General features: G+C 44.3%; 7 non-coding genes across 7 annotated transcripts; all 7 read left to right on the top strand.

Annotated features, from left to right (window-relative positions):
• The first annotated feature begins 898 nt into the window (after nucleotides 1-898).
• On the top strand, nucleotides 899-980 carry trnas-cga (transfer RNA serine (anticodon CGA)). Its single transcript has one exon. It is a non-coding gene; the product is annotated as a tRNA-Ser (tRNA).
• A 3,591-nt stretch (nucleotides 981-4,571) lies between these two features.
• On the top strand, nucleotides 4,572-4,653 carry trnas-aga (transfer RNA serine (anticodon AGA)). Its single transcript has one exon. It is a non-coding gene; the product is annotated as a tRNA-Ser (tRNA).
• Nucleotides 4,654-6,779: 2,126 nt separating this feature from the next.
• On the top strand, nucleotides 6,780-6,852 carry trnar-ucg (transfer RNA arginine (anticodon UCG)). Its single transcript has one exon. It is a non-coding gene; the product is annotated as a tRNA-Arg (tRNA).
• A 1,391-nt stretch (nucleotides 6,853-8,243) lies between these two features.
• On the top strand, nucleotides 8,244-8,325 carry trnas-cga (transfer RNA serine (anticodon CGA)). The gene has a single exon. It is a non-coding gene; the product is annotated as a tRNA-Ser (tRNA).
• A 2,127-nt stretch (nucleotides 8,326-10,452) lies between these two features.
• trnar-ucg (transfer RNA arginine (anticodon UCG)) lies at nucleotides 10,453-10,525 on the top strand. Its single transcript has one exon. It is a non-coding gene; the product is annotated as a tRNA-Arg (tRNA).
• A 1,407-nt stretch (nucleotides 10,526-11,932) lies between these two features.
• trnas-aga (transfer RNA serine (anticodon AGA)) lies at nucleotides 11,933-12,014 on the top strand. The gene has a single exon. It is a non-coding gene; the product is annotated as a tRNA-Ser (tRNA).
• A 2,127-nt stretch (nucleotides 12,015-14,141) lies between these two features.
• Nucleotides 14,142-14,214, top strand: trnar-ucg (transfer RNA arginine (anticodon UCG)). The gene has a single exon. It is a non-coding gene; the product is annotated as a tRNA-Arg (tRNA).
• The last annotated feature ends 639 nt before the right edge of the window (nucleotides 14,215-14,853 follow it).

Raw genomic sequence — 14,853 nt, 5'->3', positions numbered from 1 at the left:
ACTCTCAGCACCGTGGCCCGGATCGTATTCCCGCTCATGGAATGGTTGTATTGTTCAGCTAACATATCGGTGTACCAGTACTTCTGCCGATTTTCCGATGCTAGCAGGTCATTGGTTTTGTCCAAAAAATTATGAATGTTAACATAATACAAATAGCTGCAGTTGCTGGAAATCTGAGCCTAAAACGAAAATTGTTTGCGGAACGCAGAAAGACTGGCAACAGAAACATCGACTTTCCTGCTCCTCGGATGCTGCTGTGCTTTTCCAGCATTTTCTGATCTAAAATCAGGTTTGCAGCATCTGCAGTCCTCACTCCTGCCGAGTTCCTTCAGTGTCGCTGGTTCCCAATTCAAGAACTCCATCTCTGGCGGTTTCATATCTGTACCTCCATGCTGTGGAATTAAAGAGTGAAGAAAAGTAACTCACCCCCTCCATCTCTGGGGTAATTAGGGGCTGAAAGTGAATCGTATCACATTGAAGTATATCTACAAGCGACTTAATCTCTGTCTTTTATTGGGAACCATCTCTTTCATTGTAACCATCAGGAAAGACCATTTCGTTCGCTAAACAAAGAAATGAATATGTCACTAACCTTTGTTTGTTTCATGTCCAAGAATACTCAGATCAATAGCTCCCTTGATTACCTCTGCTGGTCATGTTCGCAAAGAGATCGAGCAAATTGCCAAGTGTGATTTTCCTTTCAATAAATAATTTTGACTCAATTTTGCTGCAAATATCTTTTCCTAACTTTGTGCTTTTCTTCTTTGACATTGGTGTCTCGAACCTTACAAATGACAGCAAAGGTATGAATGGAGATGGAAACATTTCACTCAAGTCAGCCGCAGCTTTCAATGAGATCACGGCTGATTTGGTCAGTGCTCAGGCCGCGATGCTGTCTGTAGTCATGGCCGAGTGGTTAAGGCGATGGATTCGAAATTTATTGGGGTCTCCCCACGTAGGTTCGAATCCTACTGACTACGTTATCCATGCTTTGCTGCTGCAACAATTCAAAGTTCAGGAAGCCCGTTTTGCAAACCAGGCCTGTAATTTGATTAGACTTGAGAAACTCGAGTTCTTCATCAGAAATGCTCCACATTTAAAACATTATCTCTGTTTCTCTTTCCAGATACACTGCTCGACACATCGGGTTTCTGCAGTTGTTATTGAACGCCCTGAGCAGAAGTGCTGCTTTTCATTAGATTCCTTTAATCCCTTGACCTCTGTTCTCTGACTCTGGTCATTGGCAACACTTCCTCTTGCTCGTCAGAGTGCTCATTCCCCACCGCTCCGTCTCCCATCATTACAAACAACCGCAGGAAATTGCCACTAAACCATCTTTGTTCCAAAGTGAAACTCACCAGCCTAGGAACTCTCTCCACCAAATGGGACTTCTCATCCCTGGACATGGAAAAGCCAGAGGATTGTGAAGAGATACTGTGAACATATTGTCAGTTGGCAGTTGGAAAAATGTTTAGGAAGCAAACCATATAATTTAGGCTCCAGCTTTGGAAATCTTGAGAAACTCTTTGGGAAATGGAATCACAGGAGATTGAAGAAGTGCAAATTGTCAGTCCGAGTAGAGGAAGGGACATTGACTCTGATGTTCTCGGCACAGGAATTGATCTGAGACATTGAAAGAATTCTCGCTCCCGTACGTAAGCAATACAAACTTCATCTGGACGGTGGGACAATGAAAAACTCTGGAACACTCAAGACAATATCCAAATATTGACTGAGATCACGACAGTACGAGTACGATAGATGGGTCAGTTTTTGTCCAGTGTGTGCGGGAGGGCTTCCTGACACAGTATGTAGACATGCCTTCAAGGGAAGAAGCCACTTTCGATTTAGTACTGGGTTACGAGCCTGGCCAGGTTTTAGATTTGGAAGTAGGTGAGCACTGTGGAGACAGCGATCACAATTCTCTCAGGTTTACTTTCATGATGGAAAGGGATAGGTGTACTCCACGGAGCAAGAGTTTCAGCTGGTGGAAGGGAAATCACGATGCAATGAGGTAAGATTTAGGAAGCGCAGAGTTGGGTAGGAAACTGTAGGGGGTGAGCACATTAAAAATGTGAAGCTTATTCAAGGAAAAGCTCCTGTGTGTCCTCGATAAGTATGTACCTGTAAGGCAGGGAGGAAGATATAGAACGCATGAGCCGTGGTTTACTAAGGAAGGTGGAATCCCTGGTCAAGAAAAACAAGAAGTCTTATGTTAGGACAAAACGTGAAAACTCAGTTAGAGCGCTCGAGGTTTCCAACGATCTCAGGAAGGACCTAAAAAGAGAGCTGGGAAGAGCCAGGAGGAGACATGAGAAGGTGTTGGCAGATAGGATCAGGGTTAACGCTAAGGCTTTCCATAGGTATGTCAGGAATAAAAGAATGACGAGAGTTAAATTTGGGACAATCAAGGATAATAGTGGGAAGTCGTGTGTGGAGTCAGTGGAGATAGAGGAAGCACTAAATAAATATTTTTCGACAGAGTTCGCTATAGATAATGAAAACGTTGGCGAGGAAAATACAGAGATACTTGCGTCTAGACTAGAAGAGATTGAGGTTCACAAGGAAGAGATATTAGAAATACTGCAGAGTGTGAAAATAGATAAGTCAGCTGGTCCGGATGGGATCTATCTGATGTTGTTTAGCAAATGCACTGCAGGAAGGTACAAATCAAGCTGATGCTAACAACGGCTCGTTTTGAGCCGCTAATTTGCAGTGAAGTGGCGGCGCCAATAAAAGGTGTCACGCAGCTCGTCTAATTCCACATCCTGAGCTCGAAATGAGCAGATGTCTCTCGCTGAGTTTCGGCAGGGTCTTGCTTCGACGACACCATGACACGTTTTCACTGGAGTAGATCATGAAATCGCGTCGTGAATGTGAATAAAACGATGGGCACTTCCAGCAGAGAAGGAGGCGACCCTGAAGCAGGCAGCTCTGGACAAATGTTTCTCCTTTGCCAGTGAAAGGCACTGCTTCACAAATTGGAAACTTCGAAGTGAAGCAGTGTTGGTGATTATCTTCGCTGCTTGTTCACCTTTTTAATTCTGATTCCGTGAAAGTCCATGGCATTACATATCGACATTCTGCCGTTGCTGAGCGCGTCTATTGGGCCAGTAGCGTAATGGATAACGCGTCTGACTTCAGATTAGAAGATTGTAGGTTTGAGTCCTACTTGGCTCGTGGGGAATATCTCGCTTTTACCGTGCCCCTCGTTGACGCTCCCCTGCAAAGCCCTGCCGGGACGTCGCTTCTGTGCTTCCGCATTTAAAACTTGCATTTGTCTTATTGTCCATTTCAAATTCCAGCTCACCACAACGGAGACCTCTGTCGGTTTGGGGGTGCCTTTGTGGGTGAAAATGAGCATGAGTTCCTCAAAAGAGTGACAAGTCGTTGTGGAAGTGTCATACATCTGTGCCATTTAAGAACACAGGATAAAGTCATTGACATTTGACCTGGGAACATTAGAACACACGACACTTTGGGCCAAAGTTGGAAACTGCGACTGGAATAGATGGCTCTCTGATCAGGCGGAATGGCCTTTTCCCACTTTGTAAATCTACGAAGACAAGTTGAAAATAATCTGCAACGAAAATGTTCATAAAGGGTGTTTTATTTACACTAAATACGATAGTATCTATCGCCTTGTCTTGTTATTTACTTGTGAAGATTCGGTACTCTCAGCACCGTGGCCCGGATCGTATTCCCGCTCATGGAATGGTTGTATTGTTCAGCTAACATATCGGTGTACCAGTACTTCTGCCGATTTTCCGATGCTAGCAGGTCATTGGTTTTGTCCAAAACATTATGAATGTTAACATAATACAAATAGCTGCAGTTGCTGCATATGTGAGCCAAAAACGAAAATTGTTTGCGGAACGCGGAAAGACTGGCAACAGAAACATCGACTTTCCTGCTCCTCGGATGCTGCTGTGCTTTTCCAGCATTTTCTGATCTAAAATCAGGTTTCCAGCATCTGCAGTCCTCACTCCTGCCGAGTTCCTTCAGTGTCGCTGGTTCCCAATTCAAGAACTCCATCTCTGGCGGTTTCATATCTGTACCTCCATGCTGTGGAATTGAAGAGTGAAGAAAAGTAACTCACCCCCTCCATCTCTGGGGTAATTAGGGGCTGAAAGTGAATCGTATCACATTGAAGTATATCTACAAGCGACTTAATCTCTGTCTTTTATTGGGATCCATCTCTTTCATTGTAACCATCAGGAAAGACCATTTCGTTCGCTAAATAAAGAAATGAATATGTCACTAACCTTTGTTTGTTTCATGTCCAAGAATACTCAGATCAATAGCTCCCTTGATTACCTCTGCTGGTCATGTTCGCAAAAAGATCGAGCAAATTGCCAAGTGTGATTTTCCTTTCAATAAATAATTTTGACTCAATTTTGCTGCAAATATCTTTTCCTAACTTTGTGCTTTTCTTCTTTGACATTGGTGTCTCGTACCTTACAAATGACAGCAAAGGTATGAATGGAGATGGAAACATTTCACTCAAGTCAGTGGCAGCTTTCAATGAGATCACGGCTGATTTGGTCAGTGCTCAGGACGCAGTGCTGTGTGTCGTCATGGCCGAGTGGTTAAGGCAGTGGATCAGAAATCCATTGGGGTTTCCCCACGTAGGTTCGAATCCTGCTGACTACGTTTTCCGTGCTTTGCTGCTGGAACAATTCAAAGTTCAGAAAGTCCGTTTTGCAAACCAGGCCTGTAATTTGATTAGACTTGAGAAACTCGAGTTCTTCATCAGAAATGCTCCACATTTAAAACATTATCTCTGTTTCTCTTTCCAGATACACTGCTCGACACATCGGGTTTCTGCAGTTGTTATTGAACGCCCTGAGCAGAAGTGCTGCTTTTCATTAGATTCCTTTAATCCCTTGTCCTCTGTTCTCTGACTCTGGTCATTGGCAACACTTCCTCTTGCTCGTCAGAGTGCTCATTCCCCACCGCTCCGTCTCCCATCATTACAAACCACCGCAGGAAATTGCCACTTAACCATCTTTGTTCCAAAGTGAAACTCACCAGCCTAGGAACTCTCTCCACCAAATGGGACTTCTCATCCCTGGACATGGAAAAGCCAGAGGATTGTGAAGAGATACTGTGAACATATTGTCAGTTGGCAGTTGGAAAAATGTTTAGGAAGCAAACCATATAATTTAGGCTCCAGCTTTGGAAATCTTGAGAAACTCTTTGGGAAATGGAATCACAGGAGATTGAAGAAGTGTAAATTGTCAGTCCGAGTAGAGGAAGGGACATTGACTCTGATGTTCTCGGCACAGGAATTGATCTGAGACATTGAAAGAATTCTCGCTCCCGTACGTGAGCAATACAAACTTCATCTGGACGGTGGGACAATGAAAAACTCTGGAACACTCAAGACAATATCCAAATATTGACTGAGATCACGACAGTACGAGTACGATAGATGGGTCAGTTTTTGTCCAGTGTGTGCGGGAGGGCTTCCTGACACAGTATGTAGACATGGCTTCAAGGGAAGAAGCCACTTTTGATTTAGTACTGGGTAACGAGCCTGGCCAGGTTTTAGATTTGGAAGTAGGTGAGCACTGTGGAGACAGCGATCACAATTCTCTCAGGTTTACTTTCGTGATGGAAAGGGATAGGTGTACTCCACGGAGCAAGAGTTTCAGCTGGTGGAAGGGAAATCACGATGCAATGAGGTAAGATTTAGGAAGCGCAGAGTTGGGTAGGAAACTGTAGGGGGTGAGCACATTAAAAATGTGAAGCTTATTCACGGAAAAGCTCTTGTGTGTCCTCGATAAGTATGTACCTGTCAGGCAGGGAGGAAGATATAGAACGAGCGAGCCGTGGTTTACTAAGTAAGTGGAATCCCTGGTCAAGAAGAACAAGAAGTCTTATGTTAGGACAAAACGTGAAAACTCAGTTAGAGCGCTCGAGGTTTCCAACGATCTCGGGAAAGACCTAAAAAGAGAGCTGGGAAGAGCCAGGAGGAGACATGAGAAGTTGTTGGCAGATAGGATCAGGGTTAACGCTAAGGCTTTCCATAGGTATGTCAGGAATAAAAGAATGACGAGAGTTAAATTTGGGACAATCAAAGATAATAGTGGGAAGTCGTGTGTGGAGTCAGTGGAGATAGAGGAAGCACTAAATAAATATTTTTCGACAGAGTTCGCTATAGATAATGAAAACGTTGGCGAGGAAAATACAGAGATACTTGCGTCTAGACTAGAAGAGATTGAGGTTCACAAGGAAGAGATATTAGAAATACTGCAGAGTGTGAAAATAGATAAGTCAGCTGGTCCGGATGGGATCTATCTGATGTTGTTTAGCAAATGCACTGCAGGAAGGTACAAATCAAGCTGATGCTAACAACGGCTCGTTTTGAGCCGCTAATTTGCAGTGAAGTGGCGGCGCCAATAAAAGGTGTCACGCAGCTCGTCTAATTCCACATCCTGAGCTCGAAATGAGCAGATGTCTCTCGCTGAGTTTCGCCAGGGTCTTGCTTAGACGACACCATGACACGTTTTCACTGGAGTAGATCATGAAATCGCGTCGTGAATGTGAATAAAACGATGGGCACTTCCAGCAGAGAAGGAGGCGACCCTGAAGCAGGCAGCTCTGGACAAATGTTTCTCCTTTGCCAGTGAAAGGCACTGCTTCACAAATTGGAAACTTCGAAGTGAAGCAGTGTTGGTGATTATCTTCGCTGCTTGTTCACCTTTTTAATTCTGATTCCGTGAAAGTCCATGGCATTACATATCGACATTCTGCCGTCGCTGACCGCGTCTATGGGGCCAGTAGCATAATGGATAACGCGTCTGACTTCGGATCAGAAGATTGTAGGTTCGAGTCCTACCTGGCTCGTGGGGAATGTCTCGCTTTAACCGAGCCACTCGTTGACGCTCCCCTGCAAAGCCCTGCCGGGGCGTCGCTTCTGTGCTTCCGCATTCAAAACTTGCGTTCGTCTTATTGTCCATTTCAAATTCCAGCTCACCACAATGGAGACCTCTGTCGGTTTGGGGGTGCCTTTGTGGGTGAAAATGAGCATGAGTTCCTCAAAAGAGTGACAAGTCGTTGTGGAAGTGTCATACATCTGTGCCATTTAAGAACACAGGATAAAGTCATTGACATTTGCCCTGGGAACATTAGAACACACGACACTTTGGGCCAAAGTTGGAAACTGCGACTGGAATAGATGGCTCTCTGATCAGGCGGAATGGCCTTTTCCCACTTTGTAAATCTACGAATACAAGTTGAAAATAATCTGCAACGAAAATGTTCATAAAGGGTGTTTTATTTACACTAAATACGATAGTATCTATCGCCTTGTCTTGTTATTTACTTGTGAAGATTCGGTACTCTCAGCACCGTGGCCCGGATCGTATTCCCGCTCATGGAATGGTTGTATTGTTCAGCTAACATATCGGTGTACCAGTACTTCTGCCGATTTTCCGATGCTAGCAGGTCATTGGTTTTGTCCAAAAAATTATGAATGTTAACATAATACAAATAGCTGCAGTTGCTGGAAATCTGAGCCTAAAACGAAAATTGTTTGCGGAACGCAGAAAGACTGGCAACAGAAACATCGACTTTCCTGCTCCTCGGATGCTGCTGTGCTTTTCCAGCATTTTCTGATCTAAAATCAGGTTTGCAGCATCTGCAGTCCTCACTCCTGCCGAGTTCCTTCAGTGTCGCTGGTTCCCAATTCAAGAACTCCATCTCTGGCGGTTTCATATCTGTACCTCCATGCTGTGGAATTAAAGAGTGAAGAAAAGTAACTCACCCCCTCCATCTCTGGGGTAATTAGGGGCTGAAAGTGAATCGTATCACATTGAAGTATATCTACAAGCGACTTAATCTCTGTCTTTTATTGGGAACCATCTCTTTCATTGTAACCATCAGGAAAGACCATTTCGTTCGCTAAACAAAGAAATGAATATGTCACTAACCTTTGTTTGTTTCATGTCCAAGAATACTCAGATCAATAGCTCCCTTGATTACCTCTGCTGGTCATGTTCGCAAAGAGATCGAGCAAATTGCCAAGTGTGATTTTCCTTTCAATAAATAATTTTGACTCAATTTTGCTGCAAATATCTTTTCCTAACTTTGTGCTTTTCTTCTTTGACATTGGTGTCTCGAACCTTACAAATGACAGCAAAGGTATGAATGGAGATGGAAACATTTCACTCAAGTCAGCCGCAGCTTTCAATGAGATCACGGCTGATTTGGTCAGTGCTCAGGCCGCGATGCTGTCTGTAGTCATGGCCGAGTGGTTAAGGCGATGGATTCGAAATTTATTGGGGTCTCCCCACGTAGGTTCGAATCCTACTGACTACGTTATCCATGCTTTGCTGCTGCAACAATTCAAAGTTCAGGAAGCCCGTTTTGCAAACCAGGCCTGTAATTTGATTAGACTTGAGAAACTCGAGTTCTTCATCAGAAATGCTCCACATTTAAAACATTATCTCTGTTTCTCTTTCCAGATACACTGCTCGACACATCGGGTTTCTGCAGTTGTTATTGAACGCCCTGAGCAGAAGTGCTGCTTTTCATTAGATTCCTTTAATCCCTTGACCTCTGTTCTCTGACTCTGGTCATTGGCAACACTTCCTCTTGCTCGTCAGAGTGCTCATTCCCCACCGCTCCGTCTCCCATCATTACAAACAACCGCAGGAAATTGCCACTAAACCATCTTTGTTCCAAAGTGAAACTCACCAGCCTAGGAACTCTCTCCACCAAATGGGACTTCTCATCCCTGGACATGGAAAAGCCAGAGGATTGTGAAGAGATACTGTGAACATATTGTCAGTTGGCAGTTGGAAAAATGTTTAGGAAGCAAACCATATAATTTAGGCTCCAGCTTTGGAAATCTTGAGAAACTCTTTGGGAAATGGAATCACAGGAGATTGAAGAAGTGCAAATTGTCAGTCCGAGTAGAGGAAGGGACATTGACTCTGATGTTCTCGGCACAGGAATTGATCTGAGACATTGAAAGAATTCTCGCTCCCGTACGTAAGCAATACAAACTTCATCTGGACGGTGGGACAATGAAAAACTCTGGAACACTCAAGACAATATCCAAATATTGACTGAGATCACGACAGTACGAGTACGATAGATGGGTCAGTTTTTGTCCAGTGTGTGCGGGAGGGCTTCCTGACACAGTATGTAGACATGCCTTCAAGGGAAGAAGCCACTTTCGATTTAGTACTGGGTTACGAGCCTGGCCAGGTTTTAGATTTGGAAGTAGGTGAGCACTGTGGAGACAGCGATCACAATTCTCTCAGGTTTACTTTCATGATGGAAAGGGATAGGTGTACTCCACGGAGCAAGAGTTTCAGCTGGTGGAAGGGAAATCACGATGCAATGAGGTAAGATTTAGGAAGCGCAGAGTTGGGTAGGAAACTGTAGGGGGTGAGCACATTAAAAATGTGAAGCTTATTCAAGGAAAAGCTCCTGTGTGTCCTCGATAAGTATGTACCTGTAAGGCAGGGAGGAAGATATAGAACGCATGAGCCGTGGTTTACTAAGGAAGGTGGAATCCCTGGTCAAGAAAAACAAGAAGTCTTATGTTAGGACAAAACGTGAAAACTCAGTTAGAGCGCTCGAGGTTTCCAACGATCTCAGGAAGGACCTAAAAAGAGAGCTGGGAAGAGCCAGGAGGAGACATGAGAAGGTGTTGGCAGATAGGATCAGGGTTAACGCTAAGGCTTTCCATAGGTATGTCAGGAATAAAAGAATGACGAGAGTTAAATTTGGGACAATCAAGGATAATAGTGGGAAGTCGTGTGTGGAGTCAGTGGAGATAGAGGAAGCACTAAATAAATATTTTTCGACAGAGTTCGCTATAGATAATGAAAACGTTGGCGAGGAAAATACAGAGATACTTGCGTCTAGACTAGAAGAGATTGAGGTTCACAAGGAAGAGATATTAGAAATACTGCAGAGTGTGAAAATAGATAAGTCAGCTGGTCCGGATGGGATCTATCTGATGTTGTTTAGCAAATGCACTGCAGGAAGGTACAAATCAAGCTGATGCTAACAACGGCTCGTTTTGAGCCGCTAATTTGCAGTGAAGTGGCGGCGCCAATAAAAGGTGTCACGCAGCTCGTCTAATTCCACATCCTGAGCTCGAAATGAGCAGATGTCTCTCGCTGAGTTTCGGCAGGGTCTTGCTTCGACGACACCATGACACGTTTTCACTGGAGTAGATCATGAAATCGCGTCGTGAATGTGAATAAAACGATGGGCACTTCCAGCAGAGAAGGAGGCGACCCTGAAGCAGGCAGCTCTGGACAAATGTTTCTCCTTTGCCAGTGAAAGGCACTGCTTCACAAATTGGAAACTTCGAAGTGAAGCAGTGTTGGTGATTATCTTCGCTGCTTGTTCACCTTTTTAATTCTGATTCCGTGAAAGTCCATGGCATTACATATCGACATTCTGCAGGGGCTATGCGTGTCTATTGGGCCAGTGGCGTAATGGATAACGCGTCTGACTTCGGATCAGAAGATTGTAGGTTCGAGTCTTACCTGGCTCGTGGGGTATGTCTCGCTTTAACCGTGCCCTTCGTTGACGCTCCCCTGCAAAGCCCTGCCGGGACTTCGCTTCTGTGCTTCCGCATTTAAAACTTGCATTTGTCTTATTGTCCATTTCAAATTCCAGCTCACCACAACGGAGACCTCTGTCGGTTTGGGGGTGCCTTTCGGTGTGTCTCCGTTTGTGGGTGAAAATGAGCATGAGTTCGTCAAAAGAGTGACAAGTCGTTGTGGAAGTGTCATACATCTGTGCCATTTAAGAACACAGGATAAAGTCATTGACATTTGCCCTGGGAACATTAGAACACACGACACTTTGGGCCAAAGTTGGAAACTGCGACTGGAATAGATGGCTCTCTGATCAGGCGGAATGGCCTTTTCCCACTTTGTAAATCTACGAAGACAAGTTGAAAATAATCTGCAACGAAAATGTTCATAAAGGGTGTTATATTTACACTAAATACGATAGTATCTATCGCCTTGTCTTGTTATTTACTTGTGAAGATTCGGTACTCTCAGCACCGTGGCCCGGATCGTATTCCCGCTCATGGAATGGTTGTATTGTTCAGCTAACATATCGGTGTACCAGTACTTCTGCCGATTTTCCGATGCTAGCAGGTCATTGGTTTTGTCCAAAACATTATGAATGTTAACATAATACAAATAGCTGCAGTTGCTGGAAATCTGAGCCTAAAACGAAAATTGTTTGCGGAACGCAGAAAGACTGGCAACAGAAACATCGACTTTCCTGCTCCTCGGATGCTGCTGTGCTTTTCCAGCATTTTCTGATCTAAAATCAGGTTTGCAGCATCTGCAGTCCTCACTCCTGCCGAGTTCCTTCAGTGTCGCTGGTTCCCAATTCAAGAACTCCATCTCTGGCGGTTTCATATCTGTACCTCCATGCTGTGGAATTGAAGAGTGAAGAAAAGTAACTCACCCCCTCCATCTCTGGGGTAATTAGGGGCTGAAAGTGAATCGTATCACATTGAAGTATATCTACAAGCGACTTAATCTCTGTCTTTTATTGGGAACCATCTCTTTCATTGTAACCATCAGGAAAGACCATTTCGTTCGCTAAATAAAGAAATGAATATGTCACTAACCTTTGTTTGTTTCATGTCCAAGAATACTCAGATCAATAGCTCCCTTGATTACCTCTGCTGGTCATGTTCGCAAAGAGATCGAGCAAATTGCCAAGTGTGATTTTCCTTTCAATAAATAATTTTGACTCAATTTTGCTGCAAATATCTTTTCCTAACTTTGTGCTTTTCTTCTTTGACATTGGTGTCTCGCACCTTACAAATGACAGCTAAGGTATGAATGGAGATGGAAACATTTCACTCAAGTCAGCGGCAGCTTTCAATGAGATCACGGCTGATTTGGTCAGTGCTCAGGACGCAGTGCCGTCTGTAGTCATGGCCGAGTGGTTAAGGCGATGGATTAGAAATCATTTGGGGTCTCCCCACGTAGGTTCGAATCCTGCTGACTACGTTATCCGTGCTTTGCTGCTGGAACAATTCAAAGTTCAGAAAGCCCGTTTTGCAAACCAGGCCTGTAATTTGATTAGACTTGAGAAACTCGAGTTCTTCATCAGAAATGCTCCACATTTAAAACATTATCTCTGTTTCTCTTTCCAGATACACTGCTCGACACATCGGGTTTCTGCAGTTGTTATTGAACGCCCTGAGCAGAAGTGCTGCTTTTCATTAGATTCCTTTAATCCCTTGTCCTCTGTTCTCTGACTCTGGTCATTGGCAACACTTCCTCTTGCTCGTCAGAGTGCTCATTCCCCACCGCTCCGTCTCCCATCATTACAAACAACCGCAGGAAATTGCCACTTAACCATCTTTGTTCCAAAGTGAAACTCACCAGCCTAGGAACTCTCTCCACCAAATGGGACTTCTCATCCCTGGACATGGAAAAGCCAGAGGATTGTGAAGAGATACTGTGAACATATTGTCAGTTGGCAGTTGGAAAAATGTTTAGGAAGCAAACCATATAATTTAGGCTCCAGCTTTGGAAATCTTGAGAAACTCTTTGGGAAATGGAATCACAGGAGATTGAAGAAGTGTAAATTGTCAGTCCGAGTAGAGGAAGGGACATTGACTCTGATGTTCTCGGCACAGGAATTGATCTGAGACATTGAAAGAATTATCGCTCCCGTACGTGAGCAATACAAACTTCATCTGGACGGTGGGACAATGAAAAACTCTGGAACACTCAAGACAATATCCAAATATTGACTGAGATCACGACAGTACGAGTACGATAGATGGGTCAGTTTTTGTCCAGTGTGTGCGGGAGGGATTCCTGACACAGTATGTAGACATGCCTTCAAGGGAAGAAGCCACTTTCGATTTAGTACTGGGTAACGAGCCTGGCCAGGTTTTAGATTTGGAAGTAGGTGAGCACTGTGGAGACAGCGATCACAATTCTCTCAGGTTTACTTTCGTGATGGAAAGGGATAGGTGTACTCCACGGAGCAAGAGTTTCAGCTGGTGGAAGGGAAATCACGATGCAATGAGGTAAGATTTAGGAAGCGCAGAGTTGGGTAGGAAACTGTATGGGGTGAGCACATTAAAAATGTGAAGCTTATTCAAGGAAAAGCTCCTGTGTGTCCTCGATAAGTATGTACCTGCCAGGCAGGGAGGAAGATATAGAACGCGTGAGCCGTGGTTTACTAAGGAAGGTGGAATCCCTGGTCAAGAAGAACAAGAAGTCTTATGTTAGGACAAAACGTGAAAACTCAGTTAGAGCGCTCGAGGTTTCCAACGATCTCAGGAAAGACCTAAAAAGGGAGCTGGGAAGAGCCAGGAGGAGACATGAGAAGTTGTTGGCAGATAGGATCAGGGTTAACGCTAAGGCTTTCCATAGGTATGTCAGGAATAAAAGAATGACGAGAGTTAAATCTGGGACAATCAAGGATAATAGTGGGAAGTCGTGTGTGGAGTCAGTGGAGATAGAGGAAGCACTAAATAAATATTTTTCGACAGAGTTCGCTATAGATAATGAAAATGTTGGCGAGGAAGATACAGAGATACTTGCGTCTAGACTAGAAGAGATTGAGGTTCACAAGGAAGAGATATTAGAAATACTGCAGAGTGTGAAAATAGATAAGTCAGCTGGGCCGGATGGGATCTATCTGATGTTGTTTAGCAAATGCACTGCAGGAAGGTACAAATCAAGCTGATGCTAACAACGGCTCGTTTTGAGCCGCTAATTTGCAGTGAAGTGGCGGCGCCAATAAAAGGTGTCACGCAGCTCGTCTAATTCCACATCCTGAGCTCGAAATGAGCAGATGTCTCTCGCTGAGTTTCGGCAGGGTCTTGCTTAGACGACACCATGACACGTTTTCACTGGAGTAGATCATGAAATCGCGTCGTGAATGTGAATAAAACGATGGGCACTTCCAGCAGAGAAGGAGGCGACCCTGAAGCAGGCAGCTCTGGACAAATGTTTCTCCTTTGCCAGTGAAAGGCACTGCTTCACAAATTGGAAACTTCGAAGTGAAGCAGTGTTGGTGATTATCTTCGCTGCTTGTTCACCTTTTTAATTCTGATTCCGTGAAAGACCATGGCATTACATATCGACATTCTGCCGGGGCTGTGCGAGTCTATTGGGCCAGTAGCGTAATGGATAACGCGTCTGACTTCGGATAAGAAGATTGTAGGTTCGAGTCCTACCTGGCTCGTGGGGAATGTCTCACTTTAACCGTGCCACTCGTTGACGCTCCCCTGCAAAGCCCTGCCGGGACGTCGCTTCTGTGCTTCCGCATTTAAAACTTGCATTTGTCTTATTGTCCATTTCAAATTCCAGCTCACCACAACGGAGACCTCTGTCGGTTTGGGGGTGCCTTTGTGGGTGAAAATGAGCATGAGTTCCTCAAAAGAGTGACAAGTCGTTGTGGAAGTGTCATACATCTGTGCCATTTATGAACACAGGATAAAGTCATTGACATTTGCCCTGGGAACATTAGAACACACGACACTTTGGGCCAAAGTTGGAAACTGCGACTGGAATAGATGGCTCTCTGATCAGGCGGAATGGCCTTTTCCCACTTTGTAAATCTACGAAGACAAGTTGAAAATAATCTGCAACGAAAATGTTCATAAAGGGTGTTTTATTTACACTAAATACGATAGAATCTATCGCCTTGTCTTGTTATTTACTTGTGAAGATTCGGTACTCTCAGCACCGTGGCACGGATCGTATTCCCGCTCATGGAATGGTTGTATTGTTCAGCTAACATATCGGTGTACCAGTACTTCTGCCGATTTTCCGATGCTAGCAGCTCATTGGTTTTGTCCAAAACATTATGAATGTTAACATA

This window comes from Chiloscyllium punctatum, chromosome 13, assembly GCF_047496795.1.
Source record: "Chiloscyllium punctatum isolate Juve2018m chromosome 13, sChiPun1.3, whole genome shotgun sequence".
NCBI lineage: Eukaryota > Metazoa > Chordata > Chondrichthyes > Orectolobiformes > Hemiscylliidae > Chiloscyllium > Chiloscyllium punctatum.
The sequence above is the reverse complement of the archived record's forward strand: the minus strand, read 5'-3'. Positions and strand labels throughout refer to the sequence as shown.